The sequence below is a fragment of the Solanum tuberosum genome, unplaced genomic scaffold, assembly GCF_000226075.1.
Source record: "Solanum tuberosum cultivar DM 1-3 516 R44 unplaced genomic scaffold, SolTub_3.0 scf00009, whole genome shotgun sequence".
In the NCBI taxonomy this organism is placed as follows: Eukaryota; Viridiplantae; Streptophyta; class Magnoliopsida; order Solanales; family Solanaceae; genus Solanum; species Solanum tuberosum.
Window position 1 is genome coordinate 459,402 of NW_006238935.1, and position 19,181 is coordinate 478,582.

General features: G+C 36.5%; 1 pseudogene; it reads left to right on the forward strand.

The window, feature by feature from the left end:
* The first annotated feature begins 1,023 nt into the window (after positions 1-1,023).
* LOC102598551 (12-oxophytodienoate reductase 1-like) lies at positions 1,024-4,552 on the forward strand (annotated as a pseudogene).
* Positions 4,553-19,181: the final 14,629 nt, after the last annotated feature.

Genomic DNA, 19,181 nt, shown 5'->3' on the forward strand with positions numbered 1-19,181 from the left:
TGCACTCTCTACAACGGAGGCAGAGTATATTGCAGCTACTGAAGCTGGCAAAGAGATGGTATGGCTGAAATGATTTCTTCAGGAACTTGGATTGCATCAGAAGGAGTATGTCGTCTATTTTGACAGTCAAAGTGCAATAGACTTGAGCAAGAACACCATGTATCATGCAAGGACGAAGAATATCGCCGTGAGATATCATTGGATTCGTGAAAAGATAGAGGATGGATCTATGCATGTCATGAAGATCCCTACTAGTGAAAACCCTTCAGATATGCTGACCAAGGTGGTATCAAGAGACAAGTTCGAGCTATGCAAAGAACTTGTCGGCATGCACTCAAGCTAGAAACTTAGAGCTACCTCTTTCAGATGAATGAGTATGGAGGGGGAGATTGTGGGGTCCATCCCCATTTGCCAAATCTCACAATGTCAAAAGGTTGGCAGATTTGGAAGATATTGGATATACATGTGCAGATTTTTTCAAAGGTTGGTAAGCTACAAAGAAGAAAAAAATGTTTTTCTTCTGTAGCATAGTTGGAAAAATACTGCACTTGTTATCTATAAAAGGGAGAGTATTTTTCATTCTCAAAATGCACCAAAAACAAAGGAGAGAAAAGAAGAGTGAGGCATCACAGAGGAAATTAGTCTGTGAGGAAAAATAGAGAGTGTGAGCGATATTGTAGTGAGGTGGAAAAATCAAAAGAGGGTTATTTCTTTTGAAGTGTGTAGTGGTCTTTGGAGTTTTTATTCAGACCTACAAGTGTAAAAATCCTTACTATAGTGATATCAGTTGCTTTTCTCGGGCCATGGTTTTTCTCTTATTCAGGAGAGTTTCCACGTAAAATCTTGGTGTCATTATTGCTCTTTTTATTCTTGTTGATTAACCGCATTGTTGTGTTTCGCTTTTATTGCTTTTATTACCGCAAATATTATTTCTGTTGCGGGTTTATTCCCGACACTAACAACCACTTTTTCATCGTAGTGCGAAAATTGCAGCGAAGGCCAAAACAGAGGAGAAAGCACGAAATGGAAAATCCTTTGCTCACACCCTATAGAATAGGTAACTTTCAACTTTCTCACAGGTACTTTTGACTTTCTTGTTTAAAAATAGTTTCATATAATATATTTTTGGTGCTTTCTGGAATATAGATTACTTGATAATGCACTTCTTATGGTTGAAATGGATGATTTTGATCAAAGAAATCCTGAATTTATAACTCTATTACAATTTACGAATAATGAACGGAATGATAACTTGTCTTCTTGGATTTTTTGCCATTTATATCAAATGCCTCATGTGAACTTCATAAATTAGATGAGATTGTATGGGAGTCGAATAGCATATTTGAAAGCTTGTGTTCTTCAAGGTATTTAGACAATTAATGGCTCAATCTTTGAATCAATATAAACATAAGGAAGCTGATAACCTACTCAATCTTCATAGCATTAATTTTAGGCCACACAACATAAATCCACTAGTTTAGAGCATAATTACGTACCTTCCGATAAATTTTCAAAATTATTATTCCTGCTAGATTTTGGTCCTTAAGTATATGTATTGATGCGTTCACTACATGTATCTCAGATATATGAAGTCAAAACTAGGTGTAATTTGTTTCAGATACATTGTATTTAATTGGATTCACATGTATGTGAGATACACTAATTCTCTCGCTCGCTTCTCTCCTATCTCACTCGTTTCTCTCCTATCTCACTCGTTTCTCTCCTCTCTTGCTCGCATCTCTCCCTATTTATATGTATTTCAAAATGTATCTTGAATGTATCTAGTATCCCAAATACATGTATCTAATGTAATTCACATGTATCTGGAGTACATTGACTCTCTCTTCCTCTCTCGGTCGGTTCTCTCCGTATGTATCTATATTTTAGAGCATATATAATAGACAAAATGAATGTATCTAAGCGTATCTGACTTGAAATCTAGTATGAAATTATTAATTAGTGAAATAATATGTAATTATTTTAAAGTATATGCAGAATTGATAAATATGGTAGAAATGTTTGTTTAAGTAGGTAGTTTTATTAAAGGATTTTTTGTGTGAATAATATTCACCACTACTCTATCCATAACTACCCGTCACTACCATAACCAACTATGTCACCACATCTACTACCACCACCGTTGCCAACCACCTACCACAACTATCATCACAATCAACAACACTGTCAACTACTACTGTTAGTCTCTACCACACCAACAACTTCTGTAATTATAGTTATATCCATTGTCGTCACCATCATTTCACCACCACCACTACCAACAATTACCATCATTGTAGTCAATCCTTACTTTTATTATCATAACTAGCACCACTGTCAGTTTTCCACCAACGAACAAAAATGATGTTTCATTTTTTTTTATCAAATAATAATTTTATTTTATTAAATTTATAATTTTATATTCATTATGTTTAAAAGTAAATAAATTAAACATATTTAGATGTTGAATAACAAAGGATCTTAATAATCCAGTGTTGAAATCTAGAGACAACACCAAATGTGTTTATCTTAATGAAATCAAATGAGGCTTAAGTGATCTTTCTCGTCTAACTTAAATTCAAGCGCTTTTTTTTTTGGATGAGCATTGAGTTTGGAGTTTTGACATCCTAGTGATGCATATAGCCCTGTGAATTTGACCGATAAAAGTATGAACTAGTTCTTATTATTACACTTTATATGTTATCCAGAGTTCTGTTGACACCATTAACAAGGAAAAGATCATATGGCAATGTTCCTCAAGCTCATGCTATCATTTATTACTCACAAAGAAGCACAAAAGGTAGTTTTCTTATATCAGAAGCTACAGGAGTTGCTCATGCAATTTACCAAGTTTAATTTGTAGTTGTAATTGATTTCCTCCCAAATACACTTTTGAAATACTTTATTAATTAAAGGTACAAAAATACACCTGGTATATGGAGGAAGGATCAAGTTGAGGCCTGGAAACCAATTGTAAATGCCGTCCATGACAAAGAAGGAATCTTTTTTTGCCAACTTTGACATACAGGGAGAATTTCTACCAAAGGTAACTAGATTTGTTTTAGTGGTTTTAACCAATTTATCTGTCGTTAAATGTAACTCCTGCTCCTCTTAACTATAGATTTCCAACCCAATGAACAAGCTCCTATCTCCAGCACAAACAAGCCAATAAAAACTCAAATTAGTTCTAATGGCCTGGATGATGAACAATATACACCACCACGACAGTTGAAGACAGATGAAATTCCTCAAGTTTTTAACGATTTCCGAATTGCTGCTAGAAATGCCATTGAAGCTGGTAAAACTTTTTGGTCAACTTGTTTACTTTGATATATACAAGATGTTTCAGTCTGAAATTCTGGAGTACAAAATCATTGTTTCACATTTTCTATTTTTAAGATGTATAAAGACAAAAAAACACAAAATGAGTTGGATATATCACTATTTGACTAATCCTAATGACCTTTATGAAGTTTAACATAGTTTTATCTCCACCATTTGGCAAGGTAAACTTAGTAAAATCGAATGACCTTTTAGTATTCCGTATATTTAGAATGTTCTTGCTTCTTAGAATCTTTTAACTAGCATGGTGTAGCTGTCATATCTGAACATTGGATTAGAACTTGTAATGTAAACGATAAAGCATAGAAACATGATGTACTAATTGCAACATAATGTGTGTGAACATTATGACTTTCGCAGCCAAAATGACATCTCGTTGGTGATCTCTGGAGAAATTTAAACCATAATGATTTAAGTACTTTTTAGTTATCTCCACCATGGTTTACGAGAATTCAAGAAAAAAAATTGGTGTAGAAGTTTCCGCAAACAGTTTTAGATCTTGTAGAACATATTCTGATATAGGTTCTTTGTTAGATTGATTAATGTGATATGCTGTCACATCAGTATTACCTTCAAATACACACCATCTCTCAAATAAATTCTTTTACCATGCAATCTATTAAATTTGTAGGGTTTGATGGGGGTTGAGATCCATGGAGCTCACGACTATCTAATCGACCAGTATCTGAAAGACCAAGTCAATGATCGAACTGACCAATATGGCGGATCTTTAGAGAACCGTTGTAGATTTGCACTTGAAATAGTTGAAGCGGTTGTAAATGAGATAGGAGCTGACAGAGTTAGAATAAAGCTTTCCCCATTTACTGACTACAAGGATTCAGGAAACTCAAATCCAAGTGCTTTGGGACTTTACATGGCTGAATCCTTGAATAAGTATGACATTGCATATTGCCACATGGTTGAGCCAAGAATGAAAACACCTTTGCAAAAAGTTGAATGTCTTGACAGCCTTGTACCTAGGATGAAGGCATTTAGAGGTACTTTTATTGTAACGGGTGGTTACGATAGAGAAGATGGAAACAAAGTTGTGGATGAAGGCCGAGCTGATCTTGTTGCATATGGACGTATGTTCATAGCTAATCCGAATTTACCAAGGAGATTTGAGCTCGATGCACCTCTCAACAAGTATAGCAGGGAAGCATTTTATACTTCTGATTCTGTTGTTGGCTAAACTGACTATCCATTTCTATAAAATGTGGTATGATGATGCTGAGGAAACATTATATTGGATACCCTTTTTTGATGTACAAAGATATGGGTTTGTCAGCTACTTCATATGTCTTCAATAATAAAGTGATCTATTACTTTTAATAAAGATCACCTAGGTTTTCCTCAACAAGGAAAGGAATCTTAGTTATAATAATTTTGAAATATTTGAAGTTGCATCTCTTTTTGTATTTTGAAGTGTCAAAAGGATGTTAAGAAAAAACTGTTAAAGAGGAAAATAGTTTAATAAATTATTTGAATCTCAACTTGTGTACTTCCTCCTTCTGTTTTACTTGTCAGACTTTTCACTTTCTTTAAAAAACCAAATAAATGAGTATATATTTAATTATAATATCAATGACTATGAGCATTTCAAAAAAAGGTTTTGGGAAATGATTTGAGAAATTAGTAGTTAATGTTGACAGAAAATAGGAAAAAAAATTGTCTTTCTCTTGACGTGCTAAAATTAACTAGTTCAAAGCTAAGCAACAATAAAACAAGGCAAAATATATAAACAAGGCCTTTAACTTTCTCTCATCTTACTTCTATGCCCTCCAATTTTTGGTGTGCACAAGTCGATACTTAAACTTATATAGAGTTGAACCAGTAGGCACACACATCCTACTTGGCATCATACGTGTATTATGTCATGTAGGATGTGTGTTTATTTATTCAACTTTATATTATATCATATAGTACTATTAAAAGTTTGGAAGCTCCAAAGTGCAAATTGAGTTGGATTACCATTTTACCCCTACTAAATCAAAATGTTATATGAAAATATTTAATTAAATATAAATAGTATAGTAAAACCGCACTAAATTAATATATGTGGAACTATTAAATATTATTATTTTGTAGAGGTATAATTTAATTGATAAATTAATATTTATTAATTTAAAGAGTGTTTTGAGATTCAATAAAGGTCAATTTTGATTACATCAAAATCATGATATTACGTGTAAGGAACACTTATTGCATCCAGAACTCACAATTTTATGGTGTAGTTCGAAAAAACAATGGCGAAACTTTTGGATGCAATAAGAAAAGTTAGAGATGAGCTTCAACTAGATTTAAATTTTAACAAAAACAAAACACAATAGAATCATATTTCACAAAATTGTCTTAGATATATTTGTACTTGTAAATAATTATTAATTTATAATACTAATGGGACCATATATTAATAAAGGGGTCTTCTAAAAATATATTATTTTATTATCTTATCAAAATGAGTGATTTTTTTCACTGTTTCAGGTTGGAACTGGAGAAAAAATATTATCTTAGAGAGATTATTAATTTACCAAGTATTAATTTAATGAAAATTTTACTGTAATCATATCATATTATATACCAAACACTAAAATTGGAGATGTATTAAGTCAAATGATTAAAATTGAAAATATCCATAGAAAATTATTAGTGTTTTAAAATATAAGCAATGTACTACAAATAATATAGACAAAAGATATGGGGAGTAGAATATAGAGATAATCTTATTCAAATGTTTTCTTGTCTCATGTGTATGTCGTACAATGTTGAATGAACAACTTAATTTATAGGTTGAGAAATCACTCAAAAAGTCACCATATTAAGTATCATAATAAATAGATACATTCATATCCAAAAAAGTTCATAGAACCTAGGAAATACACATAGATGATAAGTATAAGTTTATGGATAAACTCAATTGACAATCCACTTAGTTCAATGAATTTGTAACACTCCTCCTTGGATGTCCATAGATAATGTACCTCATTAAAACCTTACTAGGAAAAACCCAGTGGGAAAAATCCTAGTGAAGGAAAAAGAGTACGCATTTCTCATAATACGGTTTGAGTGCAGCCTCATTAAAAATCTTACCAGGAAAACCCAATTGGGACAAAACCATGATTGAGGAAAAGAGTACAACACGTATTTCACTCCCAATGATGAAAGCTTAACTTGATATCTTGGAGACGATGCATTTCAATCTTGTAACACCCCAGATTCAGAAATGACAAAATTGTAGAGTTCCAGAAGTGCAGGTGCCACCGACGGAGGCCACCTTCGGACCGTAGGTTGACCCACGAACTGTAGGTGGGGTCCGTGGTTGGCCACTTGCAACTCCCTCCCTAGACCCAGAGGAAATTCAGCTAAGTCCAGAACCACGCCAGGATCTACGGACAGTAGGTAGGACCACGATTTGTGGTTTGAGCACTAGATTTCTTTCCTCTGAAACCAAACGACGCCCTGCCAGAACGGATCGTCGGTTAGGGGCTATCAGTGGCTTCGGAAAATTTTAAGTTAGGGGTCTTTTGGTCTTTCCCCTATGCGTTGGACACCTAAACTACGTCGTTTAACCCCTGAACTACGTAGTTTTGGTCAATTTAAGCCTAGTAACTTAATAAGATCCTACCCTAATTGATTATTCTCAAGAAAAACAATCGAAACTTAGAACAAAGAAAGAGAAAGCATCGACCAAACCCTCTCCAAGAACGCAACATGTTTTCCTCAATTCTAGCCTCGAAATCGAAAGATTTATCCATGGAATTCATCACTAGGTATGTGAGATTTCACTAGTGGGTTCCTTTCACCCATTAGGTCCCTAGAATTCAGTCAAATTCTTGATTCCCTTCATATTTTTTAGACCTAGGGTTTCTAGAACTTCAGAAATTTGTGATGATTTAGCTGCTATAGTGTTCTTAATCAGATTATCATGTATTCATAACACTTTTGCGTAGATTCTTGCATGAAACTCAGAACCCTAGTTGTGTAGTTTTTTTAGTTTATGAATTACACTAGCTAGGATAGATAAACAAACATACATGCCTCGGTTTTCAAATGTTTCAATATCAGTACTTTAATGTTGCATTTTCAGTTAGCATGTTAGAATATTGAGCTACCCAGTCTATTTCAGTTATGTTGTATTGTACACATTTCCAGTTGGGAGTAGGCTTAATACCGAGTTGGACTAGGGTTAGTCACCCTGATAGTCCCAGAACTACGTGCCCCGTAGGGTTTTAAGTCCTCTCTGTGGGCATCAGATTTTAGTGACATGCCAGCCATGCCTTTATACCCCCGACAAGGTATATTGGGTTCTCTTGATGTGGCGTATACATCGGACTCCATGTTTAGCTCACATGGTTTTATGTCGGTTAATAGTAGCTCCCACAGTCAGATTCTAGTGCATTGACCAGGTTACCAGTTACATTTTAGTATTCAGTTTAAGCATGTTATGTACTTGGTCATTGCATTCAGTTTAGTTTATTTTTAGTATATCTCAGTATCTTTATCATATTCAGATTATATTATTGCTCGATATGCTTTGTTCAGTTATATGTTTGTTCAGCTTTATCCTATCATGTATGTTCAATATCTTTCAAGTACTGACACATACTCTGCGCTACATCTTTTCATGATGTTGGTTCAGGTCCTTAGTGTTTAGATCACGTGTAGATCGGTTCCCGATCCATATTCAATAGTATCATTGGTGAGTCCTCATTCTTCGAGGACGATAGATATGTTTCTTTATTATTCAGTCTTTCATTTCAGTTTCAGTTTTACTAGAGTTAGCTGGGGGCATGTCCCAACATCTCTAGTCAGTTAGAGGCTTTTATTCAGACATAGTTAGATTCAGTTTTGGTTTTGAGTTTGATCTTCCAATTTTTATCAAACTCACAGTCTTTTATATTCAAACAGTATTGGGTATTCCACATTTCAGTTTACATCACGTTTTAAGCTTATGCACAATACTTCTTATTTTAGTTTATCTTAGTATGCTTATGATATGCCAGCTCAGGGTTAGCTTGTGGTCACTCGTGATCCTAGGTCCCGTGTTTACGTCCTAGGGCTAGCCTCGGGGCGTGACAAACTTAGTATCAAAACATTAGGTTTAAGAGTCCTAGGATGTCTAAAAATATGCACTAAGTAGAGTCCATTTTATGAGTGTGAAGTGCGCCACACCTATGAGGGTGAGGCTACGAAGTATTTTAGGAAAAACTTCACTTTCTTGTTATTCTTATCGTGCGTGGGTATGATCTCGTTTCTGACTCAACGTTATGCGTTTTAGATCATGCCTCCGCGTAGAGCTTACGCAAGGAATTCTAATGCTTGTAACACTGTCGCAGTTCCTCCAGTCCAAGATCATGAGGTTTCAAAAGTAGAGTTTTGGAATGCTATTCAGCTTTTGGCTCAGAGTGTAGCCAACCAGAACAATCAGCAGGTTCCAGTTCCTGCAAGTGCTAGTGGTGGATCAGTGGAAGCTAGGGTCCATGATTTTGTTAGGATGAATCCGCCTGAGTTTCTAGGGTCGCAAGTTGGTGAAGACCCCCAAAACTTTATTGATGTGGTCAAGAAGATCTTTGGAGTGATGTAAGTAACTGGAAATTATAGGGTAGATTTGGCGTCCTACCAGCTTAAGAATGTGGCTCACATATGGTTCACACAGTGGAAGGAAAACAAGGGTGAGAATGCATCTCCTATGAATTGGGAGTGTTTCACTGTAGCTTTTTTGGACAGGTTATTTCCAAAAAAGTTGAGAGAGGCAAAAGCTCAGGAGTTCATGAATTTGAGACAAGGTTCTATGTCAGTCATAGAGTACAAATTTAATTTCACCCAGCTATCTAGGTATGCTCCACATATGGTTACCGATTTGTAACGACCCATAAAACGAATAAGTGAAACTAGAGCCTAACAATGTTTGTCCTGGAGTTGATGTAAGGTTTGAGGGTGTAAAGTGTTGTCCCGAGATTAGGTTTAGGGGTTTAGGGGTTAAACATCAACGTACAACTCCCCAAGGACCAGCCTAGGGGTCATTAAGGAGGACCATAAAGCCTAACCCCCAAGACCCCAAGGAAAACAGAAGCTGCCTAAAATTTGGTGAACCACTGATGTGACTTACTCCCCGTAGGTCCAACCACGCCCCGTGGATGGCCTCCATGGGTCAAGGTCCCATTTGGTGAGTTGTATCCATGAACCACGCCTCAACAACATGGTCTGTGACCCCATGCACGGTCCGTGGATGGGGGTTTCATGGTTTGCACCTGTGTGCTGTCCAAAACTCGGCCAAGTGAAGGGTGGTTTGGTAAATTCCACCTTTGGTTAGTTGAGTTATTGGACGGTTTTTATTGGTTAATTAAGATATTTTAAGGGTTTTAATAGCATTGAAACACCTTTTCAAAGTCATTCTTCCAAATCACTCAAATAGAACGCACCTCTCTTCTCAAAAGTTCTCTCTCTAGAAACCTCCATTGGAGGTGAAGGATTTAAGCTTCCAAGGTCAAGACTTCAAGTTTTTCAAGGGATTTTTGTGGGATTCTTCTCAAAAAGGTATGGTGGTCCTCATCCTTGTCTTATTTTCTTTCAAGGAGCCAATCTCAAAAGTTATTTCAAGTCTCCAATGTTTTCTCTAAAAAACTCGTTTTCAATCTATGCATGGGTTCGATTCTAAATGATTTCCAAATGCTTTATTGCATTGATTTATGAGTTGGTTGTGGATTTAAAGATGTATTAAGCTGATTTATTCCTAGAACCCATGTTTTTCCCCAAATTCCAAAGTTGTGATTTGTGGTTGGGATTTAATTGATTATGAAGTATGTGGGCTGTTTATGTGTATATGGATATAGAATGTAGAAATTATGTTATTGCTTTTGCCAAATTGTATTGATATAATGTGTGTGCGTTAATGTGATCCATGACCCTTGAATGACAAGTTATGATCAAATTACATATTGAAGTAGAATTATGCTTGATCTATTGATTCACTTGAAAGGTGGATGTGTTTACTCACTATGTATATTGTGGTATTGAATTAATGGATATCTTCCTTGTACCTCTATATATGAAGGATCAATGCATGATCATGATGTAAAGTATATGTGTGTGATTTCAATGAATGTATAATGATCAAGTTTAGAATGTAATTGTGTTATTGTTGAAAGAATATTTTCAACTAACACTTATGACTGATGGATGATGGAATGTGAAGGGTTCCTTTCTATGTAATGTATATCTTGATTTGGTAGGCTTATGCATCCTTTTCTTGTATAGATGAAAGTAATGTGATGATGTATCTTGAATTGGTAGGCTTAGACATCCTCTTCTTGAATGAATGAAAGTATTGTTGATTGTTGAATCTTGAGTTGATAGGCTTAGGCATCCTCTCTTGTGTAATGAATGTGTCTTCACTAAATGAATATGAATCGATAGGCCTATGAGATTCCTTTCATAAATGACTAATGAATGTGCCTTGACTTGATGAATATTAATCAATAGGCCAATAGCATTCCTTTTATAAATGAATGATGAATTATTCTAGGCTATGACATGAACCGGTAGACCTAGTGTTGGTAACCCTTCATGATGAGTCTAGGAATTAATGTTATGATAAACCTAGGATCGGTAGACCTAGTGTTGGTAGCCCTTTTATGTGTGAAATGATGAACCTTGTATCGGTAGACCCTATATTTATGGTACCCTTCTTGGAAAGTCAATGATCTATCCTTAATGTACATTGAATCAGTAGACCTAATGGTGGTGGCCCTTTCTTGTGTAATGTACTTTGGGTCGGTAGGCCTAATGATTGGTAGCCCTCTCAAGTACAATGATGTTAATGAAAATGAACTACTCTATGGGAATGGAGGTTAAGCACCGAGAGGATATGGTTAGATGGAAGTTCTCCCTACGTTAGGCCGGATTTCAATGAACATCTTTTATATCCCATAACTATGTGCCCACATAGGATATTAGCTAGTGGATTCCATCCAAGCTAAAATGTTACTAGTTCTACCTTAGGCAAGTTGAACAATTTTTTACGGTGTGGGGTCATACGACACCGGATTCCATGATTTAGCTCTCATGGTCTATTTCAGTTAATGCCTATTCGCATCATGTGAGATGTGCATTATGGTTTCTTGATGATTTCTATGAAGTGTGGGTGGTAGTATGGGATGCTATCCATGCATTGCACGAGTAGGCTTTGAGATGGTCATAGTGAGTTCTGTAAGTCTTAATGGCTAATGTATGAATGTGCTCTTATGATGAAGTTAATGAGAATTATGATCTAATGTCTAATCAATGAAGTTGCTCTAAATGAAGCTAATGAAGAATGTTGACTTATATTCTTAAATGTAATAATGCATGCTTTACTTGGATCGTATTATGAGTTAATTCCTTGTCATGATGTATTGAGTATGAATGTGCCTTGTCTATGGTGGCTTTAAAGGAGTACTTAGTGTGAGTAGTAGTATGGGATGCTACTCATACATTGCACAAGTATGACTTAGGGTTGCCTTAGATAATGGTCCTTATGTGATGATATGACTTAGGTAATGTTTATGTCTCTGATGTATGAGTATTTTATGAAGATGGAAAGGTTGAATGGTATGTTCACTTTTTGGTGACTTTAATGTGGTACCTTGGTGTGGATGGCGGTATGGGACGCTATCCATACATTGCATAAGGTATAGCATGAGGGTTACTTGAAGCGAAGGCTTAATGTGAAGGTAATGGTTTATATAATGATTATGTCTTGAATGTGAGAAATGACTTGTATGTTGGTTATGTTTGAATATTATGCCTCATATGTTTATGTTCATGAAGTCTTATCAAAATGGCATACAAGCATGACTTTCAAATAAATGTCTGTTTTAAGCATGGTTTTTGCATGGCTTCTATACTTAGTACTTAATTGTACTAACCCATATTTCTCCATTTTTACCAAAGTGTAGGGTTTGGAGATATTGGTGTTCTATACCTGAAGAATAGGTTTTTAAGGAGCTTGGAGATGAAGACTTGGTGAGTCCTCATAGTTTCGAGGACAAGATCCACTATGTTCCCTTTATGTCTTTCTTTGCATGTTTAGAGTTTTTGTATGGGCTAAGTCCCAATGTTGTATTCAAAGTATTAGATGGTTTGAGACAAAGTCTAGAAAGTCTTCCCCTTGCTTTTTAATGAAAAATGTCTTCGATTGTAAAGGAAATTTTTAATTCCTCTCTATTTTCCTATGTTCTTATGTTCAAGAATGCTTTGAGGCTCGTATGAGACCCGTTCGGGGTCGAGTATGTCGTGTCACGTCTAGGGGGTAGCCTTGGGTCGTGACAAACATAGTATGAAAGCACAAGATTTTGGAATGGTCTTAGGATGTCTCAAACCACATCTAGTAGAGTCTTGTTCATAATGTGAAGTGTGCCACATTATGAATAAGAGGCTATTGGGTGTTAAGAAAGTCACACTTCTTCATTATTTAAGTCGTGCCATAGAGTTTAACTTTATAATGTCTCTCTCTTATACCTTTTTTGATGGTCTTTAGTGTATGACCACTTGGCAGGGGTATGCTAGAAGGTGTCAGGGAGGAAGGTTGGTGGTGATGCCAATTATGGCTATGTGACTTGATAGATTGGGATGATAGATTGTGGTATTGACTTTAGTGTGAATGGGTTGCTTTATGGTTATGTGTGTTGTTGGTAGAATTTGGCTTAGTCAAGATGAGTTTTGAGATATGTTGAAAGAGTTGATGAAATGTAGTGTTTTAGAATCATCTTATGTGATGAGGGTGGAGGTTTAGTGATGACTTGCTCCGACCTTAGAATTTAAAGAAGTGACGTTGTAAAGAGTTTGTATAGGCTTACTCCCAAGTGGGGGATAATGTGCTTAGATAATAAGGTCATTGAGTGTCCTTGATGTTCATGAGTTAGGCTTCCTTGATGTCCTCACTTTAAGAGGTGTAGTGAGTTTGAGGAGTTTAGAACCGGTGTGGTAGACTCATATGAGACCTTGAGTGGTGTTGGTAAGGTTGTTTGTGAGCAAGAGTTGCTTAATGAGGACCTTCCTACTTTAAAAGCACCGGCATGTTGATGGTTTCTTGTAAGTTGTGAATGTCTTGATTTAGGATCTTATGTTAAGTTCATGATAAGCCTTAGTTGGATTTACTCCTAAGTGGGGGATAGTATGTTGAATAGTAAGATTGTTGAGAGTTCTTATATCCTTACCTCTTTCTTTATATGCCTATTCAAGCCTAAGACGAATAGTTCCTTTTTGGCTTGTTTCATGTTTTTGGAGTTATGTGTGAATATGTGTTTCCATGGTCTCCTTATGTTATGCATGTTCTAGTTGAATTCTTATTTAAATGAGAAAATGAGCTTATATGAATGATGTTCCCCATGTTAATGTGCATTTAGTATGAATTGCCTATATGCTTCATGAGGATAGATGTTGAACATGCCTAAATGTGCTTTTATGAAGAAATTGCATAATGTGCTTAATGATGTTATGATGAGTATGATATGAGTTGGAGAAGGTAATTCCTCCAATGAAATGAGAAATGTTGAAGTTATGATGCATAATGAGTTTGTAGATGTAGTTCCTACTTTCTTGAATTGCATGGATTATGTTTGAGATGGAGTTGATGTTTCCACCTAGTTTTGTGCATTGTATATGATGTTGCATGCATGATGGACTGATAGTCTTGAGTCGTTAACCACTTAATGTGTTTTAAGTATCATTCGAGGATGAATGTTCCTAAGTGGGGGATAATGTAACGACCCGTAAAAGGAATAAGTGAAACTAGAGTCTAACGATGTTTGTCTTGGAGTTGATGTAAGGTTTGAGGGTGTAAAGTGTTGTCCCAAGCTTAGGTTGAGGAGTTTAGGGGTTAAACGTCAAGGTACAACTTCCCAAGGACCACCCTAGGGGTTGTTGAGGAAGCCCTAAAGCCTAACTCCCAAGACCCCAAGGAAAACCAAAGCTGCCCAAAATTTGGTGAACCACGGATGGGACCTACGCCCCTAGGTCCACCCACACCCCGTGGATGGCCTCCGTGAGTCAAGGTCCCATTTGGTGAGTTGCAACCACGAACCACGCCTCAACAGCATGGTCTGTGACCCCATCCACGGTCCATGGATGGGCGTTTCGTGGTTTGCACCTGTGTGCTGTCCAAAACTCGGCCAAGTGAAGGGTGGTTTGGTAAATTCCACCTTTGGTTAGTTGAGTTATTGGACGGTTTTTATTGGTTAATTAAGATATTTTAAGGGTTTTAAAAGTATTAAAACGCCTTTTCGAAGTCATTCTTCCAAATCACTCAAATAGAACCCACCTCTCTTCTCAAAAGTTCTCTCTAGAAACTCCATTGGAGGTGAAGGATTCAAGCTTCCAAGGTCAAGACTTCAAGTTTTTCAAGAGATTTTTTGTGGGATTCTTCTCAAAAAGGTATGGTGGTCTTCATCCTTGACTTAGTTTCTTTCAAGAAGCGAATCTTAAAAGTGATTTCAAGTCTCCAATGTTTTCTCTAAAACCCTAGTTTTCAATCTATGCATGGGTTCGATTCTAAATGATTTCCAAAGGCTTTATTGCATTGATTTATCAACGAATTGTGCATTTAAAGATTAATTAAGATGATTTCTTCCTAGAACCCATGTTTTCCCCCAAATTCCTAAGTTGTGATTTGTGATTGCGATTTGATTGATTATGAAGTATGTGGGTTGTTTATGTGTATATGGATATAGAATGTAGAAATTATGTTATTGCTCTTGACAAATTGTTTTGATCTAAGGTGTGTGGGTGAATGTGATCCATGATCCTTGAATGACAAGTTATGATCAAATTACATATTGAAGTAGAATTGTGCTTGATCTATTGATCCACTTGAAAGGTGGAGGTGTTTACTCACTATGTATATTGTGGTATTGAATTGATGGATATCTTCCTTGTACCTCTATATATGAAGGATCTATGTATGATCATGATGTAAAGTATATGTGTGTGATTTCAATGAATGTATAATGATCATGTTTAGAATGTAATTGTGTTATTGTTGAAAAGCATATTCTCAATTAACACTCATGAATGATGGATGATGGAATGTGAAGGGTTTCCTTCAATGTAATGTATTTTTTGATTTGGTAGGCTTATGCATCCTTTTCTTGTATAGATGAAAGTAATGTGATAATGTATCTTGAATTGGTAGACTTAGGCGATCTCTTCTTGAATGAATGAAAGTATTGTTGATTGTTGAATCTTGAGTTGATAGGCTTAGGCATCCTCTCTTGTGTAATGAATGTGTCTTGACTAAATAAATATGAATCGATAGGCGTATGGCATTCCTTTCATAAATGACTAATGAATGTGTCTTGACTCGATGAATATGAATCGATAGTCCTATGGCATTCCTTTCATAAATGAATGATGAAGTATTCTAGTCTATGACATGAACCGGTAGACCTAGTGTTGGTAGCCCTTCATGATGAGTCTAGGAACTAATGTTATGATAAACCTTGGATCGGTAGACCTAGTGTTAGTAGCCCTTTCATGTGTGACATGATGAACTTTATATCGGTAGACCCTATGTCTATGGCACCCTTCTTGGAAAGTCAATAAGCTATCCTTAATGTACCTTGAATCGGTAGACCTAATAGTGGTGGCCCTTTCTTGTGTAATGTACTTTGGGTCGGTAGGCCTAATGATTGGTAGCCCTCTCAAGTACAATGATGTTAATGAAAATGAACTACTCTATGGGAATGGAGGTTAAGCACCGAGAGGATATGGTTAGATGGAAGTTCTCCCTACGTTAGTCTGGATTTCAATGAACATCTTTCATATCCCATAACTATGTGCCCACATAGGATATTAGCTAGTGGATTCCATCCAAGCTAAAATGTTACTACTTCTACCTTAGGCAAGTACAACACCTTTTTATGGTGTGTGGTCATACGACACTGGATTCCATGATTTAGCTCTCATGGTCTATGTCGGTTAATGCCTATTCCCATCATGTGAGATATACATTTTGGTTTCTTGATGAGTTTCATAAAGTGTGGGTGGTAGTGTGGGATGCCATCTGTGTATTGCACGAGTAGGCTTTGAGAGGGTCATAGTAAGTTCTCTAAGTCTTAATGGCTAATGTATGAATGTGCTCTTATGATGAAGTTAATGAGAATGATGATATAATGTCTAATGAATTAAGGTGCTCTAAATGAAGCTAATGAAGAATGTTGACTTATATGCTTAAATGTAATTATGCATGCTATACTTGGATCGTATTATGAGTTACTTCCTTGTTATTATTTATTGAGTATGAATGTGTCTTTTCTATGCTGGCTTCAAAGGAGTACTTAGTGTGAGTAGTAGTATGGGATGGTACTCATACATTGCACAAATATGACTTAGGGTTGCCTTAGATGATGGTCCTTATGTGATGATATGACTTAGGTAATGTTTATGTCTTTTATGTATGAGTATTGTATGAAGATGGAAAAGTTGAATGGTAAGTTCACTTTTGGTGACTTTAATGTGGTACCTTGGTGTGGATGGTGGCATGGGACGCTATCCATACATTGCACAAGGTATAGCATGAGGGTTACTTGAAGTGAAGGCTTAATGTGAATGTAATGGTTTATATGATGATTATGTCTTGAATGTGAGATATGACTTGTATGTTGGTTATGTTGGAATATTATGCCTCTTATGTTTATGTTCAAGTTTTATCAAAATGGCATACAAGCATGACTTTCAAATAATTGTCCGTTTTAAGCATGATTTTTGCATGGCTTCTATACTTAGTACTTAATTGTGCTAACCCATATTTCTCCATTTTTACCAAAGTGTATGGTTTGGAGATATTGGTGTTTTATACTTGAAGAATAGGTTTCTAAGGATCTTGGAGATGAAGACTTAGTGAGTCTTCATAGTTTCGAGGACAAGATCCACTATGTTCCCTTTATGTATTTCTTTGTATGTTTAGAGTTTTTTATGGGCTAAGTCCCAATGTTGTATTCAAAGTATTATATGGTTTGACAAAAAGTCTTCCGCTTGCTTTTTAATGAAAAATGTCTTCGGTTGTAAAGGAAAATTTTAATTCCGCTCTATTTATCTATGCTGTTATGTTCAAGAATGCTATGAGTATTGTATGAAACCCCTTCGTGGTCGAGTACGCTGTGTCACGTCTAGGGGGTAGCCTTCGGTCGTGACACGATTCTAGGGCACATATGAGTAAGTTCCTATTTGGAGTATCTGACTTGGTGAAGACAGAGTGCAGAAATGCGATGTTGTTAGATGATATGAATATCTCTAGGTTCATGGCTCATGCTCAACGGGTTGAGGGAGATAAGCTTAGGGAACAGGCTAAGGACAATAAGAAGGCTAGGGCATGCAACTATGATTACTCTCAGCAGAAATTAGGTGGTGTAAATCGCTCGCAGTTTCAGCAAAGGTGTTCAACTCCAACACTTTTATCATCTAGTGCTCCATCCCTCAGGTTTTGAGAGGATCAGAAAGGTAGGGCATCAGGCTCTAAGTCACAGGGGAGTGTTTCAGGTAATATGACCTATCTAACTTGTCCAAAGTGTGGTAAGAACCATCTAGGCGAGTGTCTTGTAGGAAAGGAAAGATATTATGGGTGTGGTCAGTTTGGTCACAGGTTAAGAGATTGCCCTTCTTCTAAACATGGACAAGGAGGGATTAATAGTAGGGCTTAGTCTACATCTCCAGCAGCACTAGCAAGCCGCCCAACTCAGCAGGGTGCTTCATCTGGTACATGTGGCGGTCAGCGCCAGAACAGGTGGTATGCTCTCCAAGCTTGCCAGGACCAAGAAGATTCTCCTGATGTGGTCACTGATACGTTACCAGTCTTTCACTTAGATGTTTAAGCTTTGTTAGATCCAGGGGCAACTCTTTCCTTTTTAACTCCATATATAGCAGTAAACTTTGGTGTCAGTCCAGAAACTCTCTCAGAACCCTTTTCAGTCTCTACTGCAGTTGATGACCTAGTTATAGCTAGATGGGTATACGAAAAACCATTGTCAGAATCTTGGATGACCTCATCCATTGGACCCTGTGTAGATCTTGTAGAGTTAGAAATTGTAGACTTTGATATCATTCTGGGCATGGATTGGTTACATTCTTGTTATGCCTTATTCGATTGTAGAACTAGGATCGTTCGTTTCCAGTTTCCAGTTTCCAGACGAGCCAATCTTAGAATGGAAGGGTAGTAGCTCAGTGCCAATAGGTCGATTTATCTCTTACCTTAAGGCCAAACAGATGATTTGCAAAGGGTATCTCTATCATCTAGTTCGGGTTAAAGATTCCAGCTCCAAAACCCTAACTCTTGAGTAAGTTCCAATAGTAAATAAGTTCCCAGAAGTGTTTCCAGAAAATCTTCCCAGAATTCCTCCCGGAAGGGAAATCGACTTCGAAATTGATATCTTTCCAGATACCCAGCCTATTTCTATTCCTTTTATAGATTGTATCCAACTGAGCTTAAGGAATTGAAAGAGAAGTTGAAAGACCTTATAGATAAGGGCTTATCAGACCTATTATTTCCCCATGGGGTGCTCTAGTGTTGTTCGTGAAAAAAAAAGATGGTTCTCTCAGGATGTGCATTGACTATCGGCAGTTGAACAAAGTCACAATCAAGAATAAGTACCCTATCTCCAGGATTGATGACTTATTCGACCAACTTTAGGGTGCTAGTCATTTTTTGAAGATAGACATTAGATCCGGTTACCATCAGCTCAGATTCAGAGATAGTGACATTCTGAAAACAGCCTTTAGAACTCAATATGGTCATTATGAATTTGTAGTTATCTCTTTTGGACTAACAAATGCTCTTGCAGCTTTCATGGACTTAATGAATAGAGTGTTCA